At 46.3% G+C, this 18,143-nt stretch overlaps 1 protein-coding gene and 1 long non-coding RNA gene across 2 annotated transcripts in view; one reads left to right on the top strand and one right to left on the bottom strand.

The window, feature by feature from the left end:
* The window catches only part of SLC29A1 (solute carrier family 29 member 1 (Augustine blood group)), an 81,043-nt gene extending 65,139 nt beyond the window's left edge, over positions 1-15,904 (bottom strand). The window contains exon 1 of the mRNA XM_081187283.1: positions 15,751-15,904. The gene's annotated coding sequence lies outside the window, so the exon portion shown is untranslated. The remainder of the gene's footprint in view (positions 1-15,750) is intronic.
* Positions 1-18,143, top strand: part of LOC308583396 — a 443,390-nt gene that overhangs the window by 6,780 nt on the left and 418,467 nt on the right. The window contains exon 2 of the long non-coding RNA XR_014006195.1: positions 7,230-7,410. This is a non-coding gene — a long non-coding RNA (uncharacterized lncRNA). The remainder of the gene's footprint in view (positions 1-7,229; positions 7,411-18,143) is intronic.

The raw sequence follows: 18,143 nt of genomic DNA, 5'->3' as shown, positions 1-18,143 counted from the left end.
ATGCATGATGGGTGGGGTTTTTTGCTCATTGTGAGCCGTAAGTGATTGTAGGACGGAAATGCCATTAGGTGGTCTGTCACCATATTATGTATACTTTGAATCAAGCTGCTACCCATCCCTAATTTTATATATCGGAGCCTGGCTCTTAATAAATAGTACACTTCTTATGGATGCAATTTATCCATTTGTTTTATTCCCATGGATTATTTCTCATAATAAAATCACAGTGAATAACCCTAATTTTGGCATGAATTACCGTATGTATCCAGACCTCCTTGAGAGACTGAATTAAAATTGATTTGTTCTCTGCCAATGCAGTGCAATCTGCACTGAAATAACACAAAAGATGATAGTAATGAATGCTACTAAATAAGGGCAATTCTTCAATAGTTAATAATGAAGCTAATTATAGTTAGCAATACCCATTATTATATTGCAGTTGCAATAATTTTTTACTCATTTTGTGTTTCTAAAATGTTGAAAGGGTCATTAGTTTGCTATGTTACTGGGTGGCAAATTAATTTTGAGTGATCCCTGTGCTTCATGTATATGCATAAGTAACATTAAGAAAGCTACAGGCTGAAATTGTACAGTGGATAGTGAGATTATATACAGTATCACAAAGTTCCACTTAATCCTGGGTGCTATCAAAATGCCAATCCAATACAGTACATACATGAAATGACTGCCCTCTGCTGGGGAAAACAGGTTCCCTACTCAACAGATAAGGCAGTCCGGGAGACATGTCAATTGTATCCTGTGGCACCATCACGAAATGAGCCCTTCTGGCTGAGCAAATGCATGCCCGTCATTTGGGATGACAATCACAGTTCACGCTCAACCCTCCCTAAGCTACTGGTATTTTCAACCTTCTAGCTGATAGAATCTTGAGATTGTTGTCTGTGGAGGCTCTCTGGGGTCTTGCAGGCTTCCAGTGGGAGCTGTCATTTCTCTATATTGGAACAAGCAGGAATTTGAGCATTGCCTTTCTGGCTCAATAAGCAGAAACAAACCTACATTGTCCGTAGCTCAGGCTTTAACTCTGTCGGGGGCACCACCATCACGCATGCAGACTCTCAGCTGTGCACATTCCACACAATTGCATTGCAAGATTCTGACTCACCGGAATCTCATAAACCATGGATATGGGGTGTGGTATATATTCAGACATGAGGTAAATATTAAGCCAAAATGGATCTCATGGCAGCTCCTTCTCACAGCTGACGTTATTTCCCAGAAGTTAATAGCCTGGGAGCTCAAACGACCAAGATGACTGACACTTAAAACAGTTTCAGTTCACCTACTAGGATTAATAAATAGCTTGTATGGATTCAAAAGTTGTTTCCACACTTTCCCAATACAATGAGGTTGTGTCTTTACTGATATTTGCCTGCCAGCTGACCTTCCACAAAATCTTGCTCACATTCACAGTCTGCTTGTAGGAACAGTGCGATACTGGAGCCTCAATCTGACACGAGATCGTGGTTCCAGTTTTTCAAACTGAAAACTCACAAGTTATCACAACTAAAATATTAGTAGGGGTGCCGGTCCTACCAGTAGGAAGAACAAGGTGGCAAAGGATGCTGGGGTGCGGTGTTGGAGGAGAGAGCTCTGGGCACCATGTCACCTGCCCCATAAGCTCACCTGCTGCTACAATAAAGGGCAATGTCCCATCATCAGTGCTGAAATAAGATTCAGTTGCCAGGTCAGCTGGCTTTTGCATATGGGATGGGGAACACTTTTGAGGAAGGGCCATAGCTCTGTAGTAGAGCATCCGCTATGCATGAAGGAAGTCCCAGATGCAATCCTCAGCATCTTTCAAGTAGGGCTGGGAAAGACTCATTGCCTGAAATTCTGAAGAGCCACTGTTAGTCAGGATGGGCGATACTGAGCTTGACGGACCAGTGGTCTGACTCAGTAAGAGGCAGATGCCTACATTTCTGGGTTTCCTGTGTTCCTTTGGCACAGGCAGCAAAATGTAGTTGGCCATCTCTATTGCAGAAAGAGAAGACCTTGTGTCTCACCTCTGAATTCTCATGACACAGAAGAGGCAAACTGGTTGATGTCCCATCTCAAGTACCCTCCAAAAGAGCCCCATGGCAGGAATTCCACTCTGGAGGCTGCAGAAGTTCTCTCTTTTATGCCTATGAATTTTTTTATTGATTTTCATTTTTTTATAAAACAAATGAACCTCCAATTAATTCAAATTTAACATACATTTTCAGCCTTGGAATTTCCCTGTTCCTCCTAGCCATTGAAATCAAAATGCCTCTCTTAAGCATGCGAGACCATCTCCACCAGCCACCTTCAAAGATGAGGATGGCTAGACTGCACAGGGCATGATCTGACATCACATGACACTAAGCTGGTCTGGATCCGGCCAGTGCCTGGATGGGAGACTCTCTGTGAACTTCCTTGGGCACCAACTGCCTTGAATTCCATGTGGAAGAAAAGCAGGTTGTAATCATAATGAAAGAAACTACACCTCCCAAGCCCATTTGTCACGAGGGCGGTTCCCCCCCCCTGCATTGATTTTGCATAATGAATATGTTCTTTTGAATTGCTGTGATGAGGCGAGAGCCGTTCTATACCACTCTGGAACAAACTGTTATGATACCTAATAATGGAACTGTAGTATCGGAAGAGATCCTGAGGATTGTCTTGTTCAGCCCCCTGAAATGCAAGAAACTCAACTATGGAATGTTGGATGACCTCTGGGGTGAAGAACAGGAAGGGGTGTAGTTCAATTATAGAGCATCTGCCTTGCACGCAGAGGGTCCCAGGTTCAATCCCCAGCAACTCCAGGTAGGGCTGGGAAAGACCCTCTGCCTGAAGTCCTGGAGAGCTGCTGCCAGTCAGTGTGGTCAGTACTGAGCTAGATGGACTCTGCAAAAGGCAGCTTTCTATATATTTGTGGTCCTAAGAAAAGAGGGGGTAACAGAAATAGACAGGGGATAACATGGGATAGGGCTGCAGACACTGGCGGTGCAAGAAGACACAGACAAACAGACAGACAGACACACAGACACACACACACACACACACACACACACACACACACTGCAAAGAGAGAGGAGAGGGCCTGCTAATGAGTGGAGAGGAAAAGAGACATCTAACAGAGAGAAGTCAAAGATGGTACAGAGGGAGCATAGAGAGAAAGAAGAGAGTTTTACAAAGTAAACGGAGTTAAAGCAAAGTAATGCAAACATCACTAAGAGAGCAAACAGAGAGGGCTTAAAGATTGCAAATTCTATTACATATTAACAAAAGCCATATTACTATTCCTCTTATTATTTATATTGTGTGTGTGTATATATAACTTTTGTCTTATGAATGTAAATTGAGAGATTTATGGAAGAGTAGATATCATTTACGGTATGTTCCAACTTACAGATAAGATAATGTATTTTTTTCTTCTCTGTTTCCTTTTTTGTAGTATAGCTTGTATTATGACTTTAAAATATTTTTCTTTAATAAATTAATAAATAATAATAATAATAATAATAATAATAATAATAATAATAATAATAATAATAATAATAATACAGGCTTAAAATTGTAAAGAGAGGGATAGCAATGTGATTCTCTTGAGGTACCAAAAATAGAAGTGTGGCCTTCTGAACAATTTGAGTTTGACACCCCAACCTAGATCACCTTGAGCCCATCAAAGACTTGGCCGGTTACATTACTGCCCCCTGCCCTGGGATGTTGGCAAACTAGGGAGCCGACAGACCTGCTCAACAAGGAAATCGGCATGTCCTGGCTCCAAGGTCATCGGGTCTATTAAGCTGTTGTACAGGAGGAGCAGCTCCTTGGCTGGCAAGTGGAGCCAGACTCCAGCGAAGGAGCACCATTGGACTTTAGCCAAGCTCTTAGGCCATAAAATTAAGTGGAGGCCAAAGACCAGCAGGGAGCAAAAGAGCCAATGTAGAGTCCTGAGCTTAGGATAAGGGTCTTGTGCCACAGAGCCACCCTCACCAGTAGAGGGTGAACGGGGCAATGGGGCATTGCCCCCACAACCTCAGCCAGACCTCACCTGCCTGTGTTCTAGCCCAAGGGGCAGCACTGGCTGTCAGCTTCTTCCGCCTGTGTCACAGTTTTGTCTGTATAGATCTCAGAATGGAGGGGTGGGGTGAAGACTAGTATTCATTGGCTCTGGCTCCCCCTAGTGTTGACCTCCCTGCCTTCACTCAGCCTCACCTCTAGTTGTGCATTAAGCCAGATCTCTCACTTCAAAGACTGACCTTTCCCGAGGCCAGCCAACAATATATTAAAGTCAAACATAAAGCAGCCCGCTCACTTTCAATTAAGGTGCAATTAAAAACAGCTGAAAATGGATTAGTAGCTTTCCAGAAACAGGAGAAAAAACTCCCGCCACATGCTCCTATTACAGGGTAGTCTAATTCTACTGGGAGATTTCAGGAGCAGGTATGCAGTCTGTACTATATATCCTTAGACCAGATGATCCAGGGAAGGATACAATGATGGGGATTCAGGGATTTGTCCTCCTGCTCTATAAACTCTCCTCGGCTGCCAGGATTTTGCAGGACCAGCTGGCAGTTGTCAGTGGCAGCTGTGTGAAATGGTATGAAAGGACAAGCTGTGCCCATGGCAGGCCTCTGCAGAGCGCTCCTTAGTAGCTCACAAGTGAAAAGTATTACTATAGCACAACCTAGTACTTGGCTCACTGCAAGGCTTGTCTTAATTCAGCCTCCACTCCAGATTGATGAGACCCACCTAGGGCAAGGCCATCTCCACCCCTCTCAGTGAGAATCCCTTCTCACTACCATCCTCACCACCTGCTCCTCCTCCTCCCCATTGGCATGACCACACTCTTCTTTTCCAGGCAGAGAGCCAGTGAGCAAGCAGGCAGTGGCATCTATTGCTCCTTCTTCCCACCACATCTGTTGTCTGGGTCAGCTTGAGAGGTAGTGAGCCAGAGCTAGCCAGCCCATGAGACTGTTAGAATTCCTGCTCCGTGATTGCAGTCATGGGATTGTTGTCTATCACATGACGGTGTATGTTTTGACTCCACAAAGTGGGAAGTGACGGAGACAGGATGTTTGTGTTACTGTGTTCCGTGAAGTGGGACTATTGTCCTTTGTTCTTTTTCTCTTTGCTGTCTGATGCTAGAGAGAGAGGGAGCCATGTTGCAGTGCTCCGTATGTAATGTATGTAAATAAAGTAGATTAGCCAAAACGCTCAGTTGCTGAGGTCTGTTATGCGAGCTGCGATGACTCTGCGGATCCCTAAGTCTCTTGGCATCATTCGCTGTGATGTTCAGGCAGAAGAAAGCTTTTGAAGCTCCCGAACGATCGACCAGGAGGGTGCGAACATGCCAATTGGGCATGTGTCCCTGGCAGGGTCCTACTGGAGAGTAGGACGAGCTCCTGACAGAGACAAGGTGAAGCAGTTGCCTTAGGTGGCAGATCCAGCCTCCAAGGATCTCGTCTCGTCTCCCATGTCCACCCACCTGTCATGGACTGGCTGGTTGCAGAGGAGTGGTGGGAGACACCAGCCGGGGAACCCCCTAGCGAACCCCCCAGGGGAAGAAGACTCAGAGCCAGGGGATTGGTGGCGGGTGCTTTATCTGAGATTCCAGCATCTTGGGGGGTTGGACTAGATGACGTTTGGGTCTTTTCCAACTCTAAGATTCTATGATTCTATGACAATGAGTGGTCATAGAAAGAAAAGACTGGGGGGGGGAGTGTCGGCAGCTGGCGTGGCAACAGGGTTTCATGAGCAGGAAGAGTCTGTGGCAAAGTGCAGTCCAGACTCTGAGGCAGAAGCAGAGGCTGAAGAGGATGGGGGTCAAGAGGCTGCTGAAGAATCCAGGGAGTCTCCCCCTCCTGCTGCAACCAGCTCCCCTCCCCACTGGTGTCTGAGAACGGGCAGAGAAATGAAATGACCAGAACACAGATTACTTGTGTGCAGATGCAGTTTGAGACGGGGGGGGGGGGACCCAGGAAAGGAAGAGCTTTAAGGAGGGGTGGGAAGACAGGGACCTTCAGTCCTCACAACTGTGTCGTCGGGGCAAGACCTCCAAGTAGAGTTGCCGAGACCCCTAGGCCTGAGCTGTGGTTTTGTTTCCTTGATTGAAGATTTAACTTCACTGGTCTCGGGTGATTTATGGTTTTTTTTGTTGCTGACCTACACCTGACTCAAGCCCTGACACCACCTCCTCTGTACCTGCCTGCTGCCCACTCCTCTTCAACTTCCTTTTGCTTCTCAGTCACCTTCAGCACAGGGGAGGGGCGCCTGCGGGCAGCATCTTCCGAATTGCCTGTAGCTGCAAAATGTCCTGGGCCAGCCCTGGAGGGAACAAACTGGAAGAGGTCCCCCCCCCAGGGGGTGGGCTGTCGCCATTGGGTCCCCTGCTGGGCTGTGGACCAATGGCAGAAGCCCAGTGGTGCCAACTGTTGATGCTGGCATTTACATTTATATTTTAAAATGTAACTAGCCACATAACTAATAAAGAAATAAAGACGCTGGCCCTGCTTTTGTTCATAGGATGTGCAAGGAGCCAAGAAGCAAAGTCCAGGCCTCTAAGAAATGGCACCATTTCATTTTCTTTATCTCATTAAAGTTAGAAACCAATTAGCTTCTCTTATTTCAAGTGGTCCTTAAGAATATGTACTCTGCATTTCATCAGATTGCCTAACACAAAGTGTTCCGTTTCTTCAGGGAGAGGAGAAATGTGGCGCAATAAGCTAAACTTTGGGCAAGCCTGGTAATTTTCCAGGACTTCTTAAAAAAAAGAAAAAGAAAAGTAAAACCATAAATAGTTGGCTCAGTGGGGAATTGCATAGTCCAGGCTTCCTCAACCTTGGCCCTCCAGCTGTTTTTGGCCTACAACTCCCATGATCCCTAGCTAGCAGGACCAGTGGTCAGGGATGATGGGAATTGTAGTCTCAAAACATCTGGAAGGCCAAGGTTGAGGAAGCCTGGCATAGTCCTTCACACAAGCTGCAATTCCTTCTTTAGCAGTCAGTGGTATGAACAGGCCCAAGATGCATCTTCCTAGTAGAGTAGCATAATATAATTAAGAGATCCTTTTTCACATTGTTGTTTGCAGCACAGTAGATCAATGTACAGTAATCTATCCATTATGTAATTTACTGGTGCATATTCACCCCCATTGTGGGTATCATTTGGATCTTCTGCCACAAGTACCAAAACATCTTAAGTCTCTCTGCCTTCCCTGATTGGTCTGTTTTAATCTCTTGCAGCGTCACTGTTCCCAGCCCACCAACCAAAACATCAGCATTGATTAACTGTAAAATGGCTTGTGACAAACTTATCTTCTAGATGGAGATCTTGCAGATTTTTCAGAACTCTGACCTACACGTCCTCCCTTCTGCTCATTTCCCACCCTCTGATTTGATCATATTACATAAGAGCTAGCAACGGGTGCACGAGTGAAGTCTACACAGTATTCCATCAAGTGCAAGTTAAAAACCAGTACTCATGGAAAATCGGAATTTAAGGTTCTCTGTAAGCTCTTAGTAAAAGAGAAAGCCTTTGATGAAACATTTGATGAAATCATTTTGTGCACAAATTCAATAGTTTATTTTTAGTATGCTAGCACTTGACTCCAATTAGGATTAAATGTAAGGCATCTGCTAGTCGATGCTGGACAGATTATAGCAAAATTTGTATTTTGTATCACATGTGGAGTAATGGGGAAAACAAAATCCACCCATTTTTTACTTTACCAGAAGACAGGAGTGCCTGGCATGCTCTGGTCTATGGGGTCATGAAGAGTCGGATACGACTAAATGACTAAACAACAACAATCCTTTACCATCTTCTTTAAAAATGGGTATGAAAAGGAGAGTCTAGGGACTACTGCTGGAAAAACTGATGCAGTAATTGAGACATTCAGAGTGCCAAAACAAGGTGGAAGACCAGTAATGGGGAACCTTTGGCTCTCATGCAATCTGACTCCCAACTCCCCTCAAACCCAGCCAGCATGACTAATGGTCAGAGGTGGTGGGAACTGTAGCCCCCCAACATACAGGGGGCTACAGGTGCACCATCCTCAGTTTAATAGTAACGTGGTTTCCCTTCTTAAAAATAAATATAATTTGGAGAGGTGATAATTTTAAAAACATCATATAATGCTGTCATTCTGAAGATTTTCATTCATTTCTTTGAGCAGTGCCCTTCGATTTCCAACTATTGACTGCTGCATTTTATTTAGTAGTTAAAATTAAGTGCTGTGAAATTTATTAGATACTTCTTTGGATTGGGTTATGTCTGTGTTTTAGTGGTGCAGAATTTTTGTTCTGAATTAAAACAAAAAACAAGAAGGCAGCAACATGTCTTTCGTTGGAGAGCCTGTGTGATGCAATGGTCAGAATGCAACTAGACCAGGACCAGCACGGCCCAGGTTCAAATCCCCACTCGGCCACTGGGTGACCTTCGGCCAGTCCCTGTCTCTCTAGTGAACCTGCCTCCCAGAGTCATTGAACCTATGCCAAGAAATCAAAGACACACATGCCTTTGTCTCGCCCCCTGCCATTAAAGTGACCGGCTCCATCTTAATTCTTTACTGCTGGGAGCAGAGATCTCGTCATTTTACTGTCTCAGGAGCCACTCATGCTTTCCACAGGAGAAGCGTTTTGCTCCAGCTCGCTCTGCCTACTTTGCATGCATCCTAAATGTGCTGTGCCACAGCGCTTAAGTAAACTGATAGTTACGTGAAACTTTAAACTGCGGTTGCTTCCCATTTCCCCCCCAAAAACAGGCAGTGGGTGTAATAGCTTTATGGAGGGCAGTGCAATGTTTATACATCTGATCCATAGGGAAAGCAGAGAGGCGGTGTTAAAGAGACAAAGTACTTTTTGACCTTAGCTGGAGCAGCCTGGGAAGCTCTGCCACCCTTTAAAATGGGAGAGCAGGACTCTCTGTTGCTAAGGGGTGTTACAGGCGGATGGAGGAGAAGGAAAGGAACTGTGCTATTTCCCTAGCAAGGATCAAGACGTCACATGAGGCACATGAGGAGCTGGATTAAATGGCTTATAGAATTAAGCGCTTCCGATAGCCTGACGAAAGAATGGAGAAACTTTTTAAACTCCGAGGTAAACCTTCCAAGATCTGCTTGTGGCAACGGCATCCACGTTATAGCACAGGGCCATTGTCCCTGTTCTCTTTGGCTCCCATTTAGGGTGGCTCATCTGGACATGCCGCACGTAAAGAGAAGCATTCCCTATGCCTAATGTCCAAGCTGCTTCTGCTGGCCACACACTTGTCACGTACGTGTGCTGCTGCTGCTGCCCACAGGATTCAACTTCTGGCATGCACCGACATGCCAGTGCTTTTTTTTCAAGAGTCTGCCACGATGTGCCCAAAGCCAAATCCTGGCATGGCCCTGGGAGCAGCACGTGACGGCATTGTATTTCCCTTTTGCATGACTTAGCAGATTTGTCCTCCCACACAAGGAGAAACTGTGAGCAAGGCCTGTCAGAGGAAATACGCAGGGAAGTGCCCATACGCCTGTACTTTCCACATTGGCGTCAACCGTGTCATCATTGTTATTTATTACATTTATCTGTTTACTACAAAAAAAAAAGTTTGTCTCAAAGTAACTTACTTTTTGGGGGGACGACACCATACACTACCAAATTAAAAACATATCAGAAAATAGAAGAAATTTGTTAACTTAAAGTGTCCAAGAGATTTTACTTTCTTGGGCTCCATGATCACTGCAGAAGCTAACAGCAGTCACAAAATGAAAAGACGCCTGCTTCTTGGGAGAAAAGCAATGACAAACCTAGACAGCATCTTAAAAAGCAGAGACATCACCTTGCCAACAAAGGTCCATATTATTAAAGCTATGGTATTGTATGGAAGTGAGAGCTGGACCATAAAGTAGGCTGATGGCCGAAGAATTGATGCTTTTGAATTATGGTGCTGGAGGAGACTCTTGAGAGTCTCCTGGACTGCAAGAAGATCAAACCTCTCCATTCTGAAGGAAATCAGCCCTGAGTGCTCACTGGAAGGACAGATCGTGAAGCTGAGGCTCCAATACTTTGGCCACCTCATGAGAAGAGAAGACTCCCTGGAAAGGACCCTGGTGTTGGGAAAGATTGAAGGCACAAGGAGAAGGGGACGACATGGTTGGACAGTGTTCTTGAAGCTACGAACATGAGTTTGACCAAACTGTGGGAGACAGTGGAAGACAGGAGTGCCTGGTGTGCTCTGGTCCATGGGGTCACGAAGAGTCGGACGTGACTAAATGACTAAAAAACAACAATAACAAGTGTCCATCCTGGAATAGCATAAAAAAAATACATTCTACCCCACTCCAGTGGCTTTTATCAAAACCAGCACCTTAAATTTAGCCTAGAAACTAATTGGCAGCCAATGCAGTTGGGCCAGTACAGTATTGGTGTTATGTACATCCAGGCAGCAGTCTGGTCACTTAATTCTTCACTAGCTGTAGTTTCCAAACTGTCGTCAAAGGTAGCTCCACATATAATGCATCAAAGTTATTCAGCCTAGAGGTTACCAGAATGTAGATAACCAAAGCTGGGCTATGGGGTCTGTCCATATGGGGTCACAGCTATAGGATTTTAAAGAGAAGATCCAGGGAGAGAGAATCAGGGCATGTGATTTTGCTACTGGCTGGTAATTTTAGGTCCTGGGAAGCATTTTAAGAAAGAAATTATAAATCAAGTTTATCTCCCAAGTAATCCCATTGACCGAAGCATACCTTCTGAAGCCGACATAACTTGAGGACTGGACCCTTAAAAGAGTAAAGAAAAAGCAACCACTTTTAGAGAAATGTGACTGGGACAAACATTTATTTTATAACTGCTTTTATGCCAGCTTTGGCCTCTGCACTTTCCATTTCTGCTGCTGTTCTATGTATCATTGCCAAAATGTTTCCTTGGGTGGATTTATTTTCCTTTAGACACGGTTTTCAAAAATACAAAAACTAAATAATCAGCCATACAGCAATAAGAGAACAGATATTGCAGAAGTTGGTTTAAATGTTATTCACACCAGTGTAGACAATATGATGAATAAGGCACTGTGCTTGTTCCCTGGGAACTTTGTGTTTTTGAATTGTTTTTACATCTCTCTTTCTTTTCTATTTACCTTGCGTTGACATTTGTTGCTGAATTTCACTTGAATATAAATAAAACCCTTTTTAAAATAGTGCAAGTTAACATCTGAACTTTAAAAGGCAGAAAGAATGTATTTTAAAATGTCTTGCGCTTGGCACTGAAAAGAAAACAATATAAGCCCCTGAAAAACCTTTGGTGGGAGGGATTTCTAGAGATGGCATTTTCTTTCCCAAAAGCATGGGGTGAGAGCTATAGACCCTTTTGACATAACTGCAGGCCCATCTTTGTGGCCTTGTGAGTAAATTCTTTGAATTCTGATCCCAGCCCAGGCATGAGTTCACTAGATGATTCCTCAGCCCGAGTTCTGTAAAATGGGAACAGCAGAAATCTCTCTCACAACTCGCAAAACAGCAAAACTTTTTCCAGTGTTAAGTTATAATTGTTTGTCATGCTCATTGGGAGAGTTTTAAATTTGGAAGAGATGTTAATTGTCGTGTAGTGTTCTCCTCAGGCAGGAATTGTTCACCCTCAGCTGTAGGGATCTCCCCTCAAGGAAGGATCACTTGACTAGTTCAAATAGCAGCTGATTGAGCAGCCAAAAATCACGCTGAGTCACATGCCTGAAGGCAGTTCTCAGAGTTATGGATGCACTGATGTGGTGAGAACGTTAAAGCAGAAAGCTACTAGGATAGTGAAATTACACTGAAAGATGCATGGGGAGAATTAAACAGAGAAGAACTTCAGGGACAGATTAGCAAAGCAAAAAGGTGATAAGGCTGATTGCTATTGGACGTGTTAAGAAAGGCAAGAGCTGAAAGAAAGGTTAAAAGGTAGGCAGTGTGTAGTAGTAAATTCTGAAGTGCAGGCACTTCCCCATGTCAGGTTCCCAGACCTCGTCTAAGACTATACATACAACAAAAACAAACTTTTGACTAATGCAGGCATTAAGTCAACTTGTCTCTCTCTCTAAATCACACACATACGCACTTGGCTTAACATTCAGCCTGATGACGCGTTCTGGTGGACTTGAAAGCTTGCTCACGATTCTGTGCCATTTTGGTTGGTCAAAAGTTTTCAAAACAGAAGCCACAGCTTAATCTTTAGCCCTGCATGCCAATGTAACCTGCTCCTTCCTCTTGCTTAGCTCATGTAATGGATTCCTCTCTCAGGAATAACTTACAGGTTTGATTGGCAAATAGTGCTCCAGCATAGGACATCAGCACCCCTGCTTTGATATAAGTGATGGTGCTTCATCCCTTTTCCAGTATGCCACTGGTATCAGCAGAGAAGCCATGAAGGGGAGGCCGCAAATTTCCTCCAACATGTCTTTTCCTTTGGATATACTGGTAAATTGAGATTGCCCTAAGAGGTATGTTTGGCCTTAGAATTTACCACCTATTTTGGGAAATAAGGTGACAGCTAGCCTGCAGTATCCAATCACATCCACGTCTCTGGCCAAACCTAATTAGGATCCGGTGACTTAAGAGTTTGAGCCATCAGCAAGAAGTCCTCTATTCACTTCTTAACCGCACTCACAGCAATCCACCCTCTCAGCCAGAGTCAGCTGGGAATCTGCAATATGGAAACAATAATACCAGCCTACCCTACAAGGCTCTTGCAAAGTGGTTTTATTAGTCAAAAGCATGTATTATTATTGCTGCACCCCTTTGGAGAAAAAATCAGTGGATGGATATCTGAAAAGCTGTGCAATAAATTACCTGTGTGTGTGTTTTAAAAAAACAAACCTCAGGGTCCTATGATTTCACAGAGAAAACAGTAGCTAAAAGAGTGATAATTAAGACAGCTTGATTTTTCCACCAAAGCGACAGCGCCAAAATGACAGCATTTGCAGTATTCGGTATTTGGCTTTAGACAATAAAGAAACATTAACTTCTCCACAGGTGTCTGGTGCTGTCCAGCACAATCATCAGCAGATCAGGGCTGGAAGCACAAGGAACTGCCTTGCTGCGGTATTCATGCAAAAAGCTATTTTATCCAGGCTAGAATAAGCACATAGAGGAAGGACTTGCGGGGGGGGGGGGCAGATTACAGCTGTACGTTACCATGACGATTGCATGAGCACAGCAACTGTGCCTGAGCCCCAGTGCATGAGAGGCTCTGAAGGACTGCCTACCCTTGTACAAATTCACCCGTTCAGTGATGCCTTGCTCCAAAAGCCACCCATAAAATGGAATTTCCTGCTTATGCATTGACCGCAGGATTCAAGACTAGTGCCCTGGAATCTGCTTGAGATAAAGGAGCCTTCATCTTTTAGTGGGAATCTGGTCTTCCACACTTGAGCAAATCATCACAACCTACCAAAATGCAGCAAAACCACCTACCGGTATATTTCTCCCAGCTAATTCAGAAACTTTGGATCCAATTGTACAGACAGTATTAAGCTATATCTGTCTATATAGACAGCATCTCACACATGATGCTTAAAAGAGAAGGAGAGAAGCGCATGCTTCACGTTACTCTTCATGCGGAAGAGAAAAACAGGAAAGGCATTTGTCCTGCAAATGGGCATTTTGGCCACTTTAAACTGCATGTGTGAAAACAGCCATCGTTCGCACAAGAGATTGTTGTCATGGTTCTTGTCCCCGCCAATCATTTGTTTCACAGCTGTCGGAAATCAAGCTTAAGCTTGAGAGGAGGGCAGGTCTCCCACAACATTAGCTCCATAGCAGTTGGAAGGGAAGGAAGCTCAGGAGGAACGGGACGCCTAACAGCAATCAACCTTCTGCATCTCCTGAACAGAGCCTCATAGCCTGCACAGCAAGGCAGTAGCCTCCCTGGTGGTGCAAGGAGGGAAATTTCAGCAAAGAGCATCAGTCGCCTCCCAAGGTCACACAGTACATTGGCAACTGCAGTTCCCTTTGCCTTGTTACCACTGGCGACCCACATGTATTTACATATTGAACTCTGAGCTGAGCTCAGTGTGATGGTGACAGACCCCTTCTGTTTAAAATGGTGTCAAATGCAAAGGGAAGACACAGTTTTTAGAGCAAGAGGGGCATGTGGGCAAAAGGAAACCTTGCCAACTTTGTGGAAGAAGAATATGAACATAAGAGTCCTGCTGGATCAGGCCAGTGGCCCACCCAGTCCAGCATCCTGGTTTCACAGTGGACCACCAAGTGCCTATGAGAAGGACCTGATGGAAACAGTGCTCTCCCCTCCTGTGGTTTCCAGCAATGGTGTTCAGAAACATATGGGCAAAAGGCATCAGGAGAGCAACAGAAGAAGGGAAACCACAACAGATTCCTCTTTTGCTCCTGTAAAAACAGTACAAATCATCTACAGTACACAACCTCTGGATTGCAACCTGGGAACCCTTCTGAACACCTGTGCCGATTGGCCAAACCTGGCACAGCTCCATCATTGAGATGCCAACACAGTTGACCTAGGACAGCTCTGGCTAGTGGGGAAAGAGAACAACAGAAGAAAATTGGGGTGGGGGGATTAGAATGGATGAAGACACTGCTAGCGTGCAACAGAAACGGCCTTGTGTTTCACAGATTTGTATTTAAAGCTGTGACCTTGAAAACCTGGAGATCTGTACACATAGCCAGCCCTGGAGACTTAGCACCGATGCCTGCTCTGCACCTGCTTGATGGAATATCCCAACACTCTTAACCTTGTTTAGACTAAGATAAAGCAAACATGAGGCACGCCTCCAGGCTTTAAAAAGAAAAAGAAGCAGCCTAGCCTAGACATTAGTGGCAAAGTTCTATTACTTAGTCAGCATTAAAGCCTGAGGGAGGAAGCAGAGTCAACAACTTACATGCAACTTCCAGGCAAGCTCTCTGGTTCCCTGCCACAGACATGCTACGCCGAACACCACAATTGTATCTGGAGCTCCGTTTTATTCCACTCCACCCAACCCAAGGGGTAAAACCAAGCACTGTTGCTGCTGCATCAAACGGGCAAGCAAACGGCATCAGGTCAACCGATAGCTTTCTGAGCATCAGCTAGTTTATCTTTGGGAGGCTTCAAAGGGCAATTTCTAAGCTTTCTGCAGCCAAATCCAGTTAAGAATTTAGCAGACGCTTTATGCCCTCTGGGCGATTTCGCACCATTACACTTTGGAGGGCACGCGCACCTTGCACCAGCTAACATAAGAGATTTATTTCTCCCTGGATGTGCACATCTAGCAATGAACGGGGATCGTTGAGTTCCCGAAGCTGTGACAAGGGTAGGAAATCCACCGCGATCGAGAACACGGCAGGGCGTGCGTAAAGGGCGATCTAATCTCCTCTCCATGCTGCTGAGGAACTGTGCCTCCGGGCACACCCGCCAAAGCACTCGGCCCGACTTGCTTTTCAGAAGAACGACATGTGCCGGGACAGACGCGGCCAAGCAGGCGTGCGCCCAGGCTCCACATTGGAAGCAGCGGCTGTGCGCCAACGAGATCCGTCCTTGCGCGTCGGAGCCGGAAAAAGGACGCCCCCACCCCCAGACGCAGTTCAGAAATGAGCCCCTCGGGGAGAAGCGGGTAGCCCTGCGGACGACTCTTACCCCAGCCCCGGACGAAGGGCGCCCGTCTCGGCTTCTTTCACTCCCCCCACCCCCGGGTGTTTACAACCTGTAGGTTCCCTCTGCAGGGAACTCGGCTCAACCAAACGCAAGCAGGAAGCACAAGCTGGAGCCCCGAGGCACCACCGCGCACGCTTACATGTTGCCCAGGGCTCGGCCTCCTCGCCGCCGGCTCCAGCGCTTTCTCCGCCTCTCCCGCGGAAAACTCGCCGCCTTCCACCAGACTGCTCGCTCGCTCGCTCGTCCCGGCGAGACTTTTCTGCTCGGGCGCCTGCTGAGTATCCCCAGGTCCTAGCGCGCCCGGCGCTTGCTTTTATCCTCTGGCGCCCTTGGCGAACCCTTCTTAGATCCATAGGCGCCGACTCCATGGGGCTTGAGGGGGCCCGAGCCCCCTCAAAAATTCGTTTGGGGGGGCTCAGCCCCCCCAATAATCTCGGGCGGCGGTGGGCGCGTCCGCGGCTTTTATAGGGCGCCCGGCGCGCACCAGCTCGATAACGGGCACCGGCGCGGCGGGGGGCGCCGGGCCGGGGGAGGGGGGCGGCCGGCCTGTCTCCTTGGCAACCCCATTGAGCAGCGCCGGCTCCCCCGGGAGGGCCATCCCCCCGCGCCGCCGATCGCCAACACCGCCGACGCTGTGGCTGCCCGAGCCCGAGCCTGAGCCTGAGCCCGACCCGGAGCCCGAGCCCGAGCCTGAGCCTGAGCCCAAGCCCGTCAGTCAGTCAGTCAGGAAGGAAGGAAGGAAGGAAGGAGAAATGGGGAGGGAGACGAGGGAGGGAAATTGCGCGCAGGGTGAAGAAAGGAGAAGGGCGAACGAGACGAGCTTCCAACCCAAAAAAGGGCTGGAAGACTGGGAGGATGCAGGATCGGGAAAGAAAGCGACGCCTTCCCCGCCCGCGACGTCGCCCGCTTGTCATTGGCAGCGCAGCGGGCACGCAGAGGGGCTGGGCACCGGCGCAGGGCCGCTCCGCAGCCGCGGAGGACAGCTGCGCGGCTAGCAAGGTGTGCCGCGTAGAGCGCGGCCCTTGTGTGGCCCGGTGGCCAGGCAAGCTTGGGCGGGGACCCCCATGCAAATCTAAGACGGGAGAAGAGGGCAGAGCAAAGGGGGTCCCTTCCCCAACCTCCGGCTCTGAGACTTCCCTGCGCCCCAGAAAAGCGAAAGGATTTTCTCTTCTTCTTTTTTTATAAATATTTTATTAAGTTTTCAAATACAAAGTTAGAAACATACACTGAAGAAAAAAGTAAAAGAACAAGAAAAAGAAAAAAAGAAAAAGAAGAAAAGAAAACCAACCATTCAACACATTTTTTATATAACTAACTGGACTTCCTCGCATCTCCCTTACCCTGCATTCTTTATAATAAAGATATCAGCAAATTATTACCTTGTTTCGTACCTTATTTTGTACTTTTCAAATACTATACCTCTAAATTTAACATACTTTTCATCAGTTACTTATATCTTAAATTAAACATAGTATTACCTTAGATTTTGACCTTTTCTTACTTAAAATATAATTTCCTGTTTCCCAAATCTAATTGCTGAAGCTATAGTTTCCGAATCGTGTAAATTTTTAACATTCATACAACTTATATTGTTTTTGTAAATAGTCCTTAAATTTTTTCCAGTCCTCTTCCGTTGTTTCTTCTCCCAAATCTCGGATTCTGCCAGTCATTTCAGCCAGTTCCATGTAGTCCATCAATTGCGTCTGCCACTCTTCCAGTGTGGGCGAATCTTGTGTCTTCCAATATTTTGCGATAAGTATTCTTGCTGCTGTAGTTGCATACATAAAGAAAGTTCTATCCTTCTTTAACACTTTCTGGCCAACAATGCCCAAGAGGAAGGCCTCTTGTTTCTTGGGAAAGGTATACTTAAATACCTTTTTTAACTCATTATAGATCATTTCCCAGAAGGCCTTCACTTTTGGAAAAGTCCACCAGAGGTGAAAGAATGTCCCTTCAGCCTCCTTACATTTCCAACATTTATTATCAGACAGGTGATATATTTTTGCAAGCTTGACTGGGGTCATGTACCACCTATAAATCATTTTCATAATATTTTCCTTCAAGGCATTACATGCCGTGAATTTCATTCCGGTGGTCCATAACCTTTCCCAGTCCTCAAACATGATGTTATACCCAATATCCTGAGCCCATTTTATCATGGCTGATTTGACTGTCTCATCCTGAGTGATTTTCTCTTCAACCTGCCCTCCATCCTCTTGCAGAAAACTCTTTGCCTGCCCTGCCCGTATCTCGTTTTTGCTTTTTAATTCCACACACGCACCCTTCGGACTTCGTGGCAATCGGGCGCGCGGGTGCGTTTCCTAAGAGAGTGAGGACCCCCGCCTCCTCCCCACCTGCTCCCTCGCCAGCCAGCCAGCCGCGCGCCCTAGCCGGAGAGCCCCGGCCGTCCCCGTCGCGCAATCGGCTGGATCTCCCTTCAGCAGGCCGTGCTCACAACTCGGCCCAGGGACCCCCAGCAGCGGATCTCCGGCTCAGCTGAAGAATCCGGCAACAAGCCCCCTCCTCCCCAAT

This window comes from Podarcis bocagei, assembly GCF_964188305.1.
Source record: "Podarcis bocagei genome assembly, chromosome: 3".
Lineage (NCBI taxonomy): Eukaryota > Metazoa > Chordata > Lepidosauria > Squamata > Lacertidae > Podarcis > Podarcis bocagei.
Note: the sequence above shows the minus strand (reverse complement) of the source record. Positions and strands in the feature narration are given on the sequence as shown.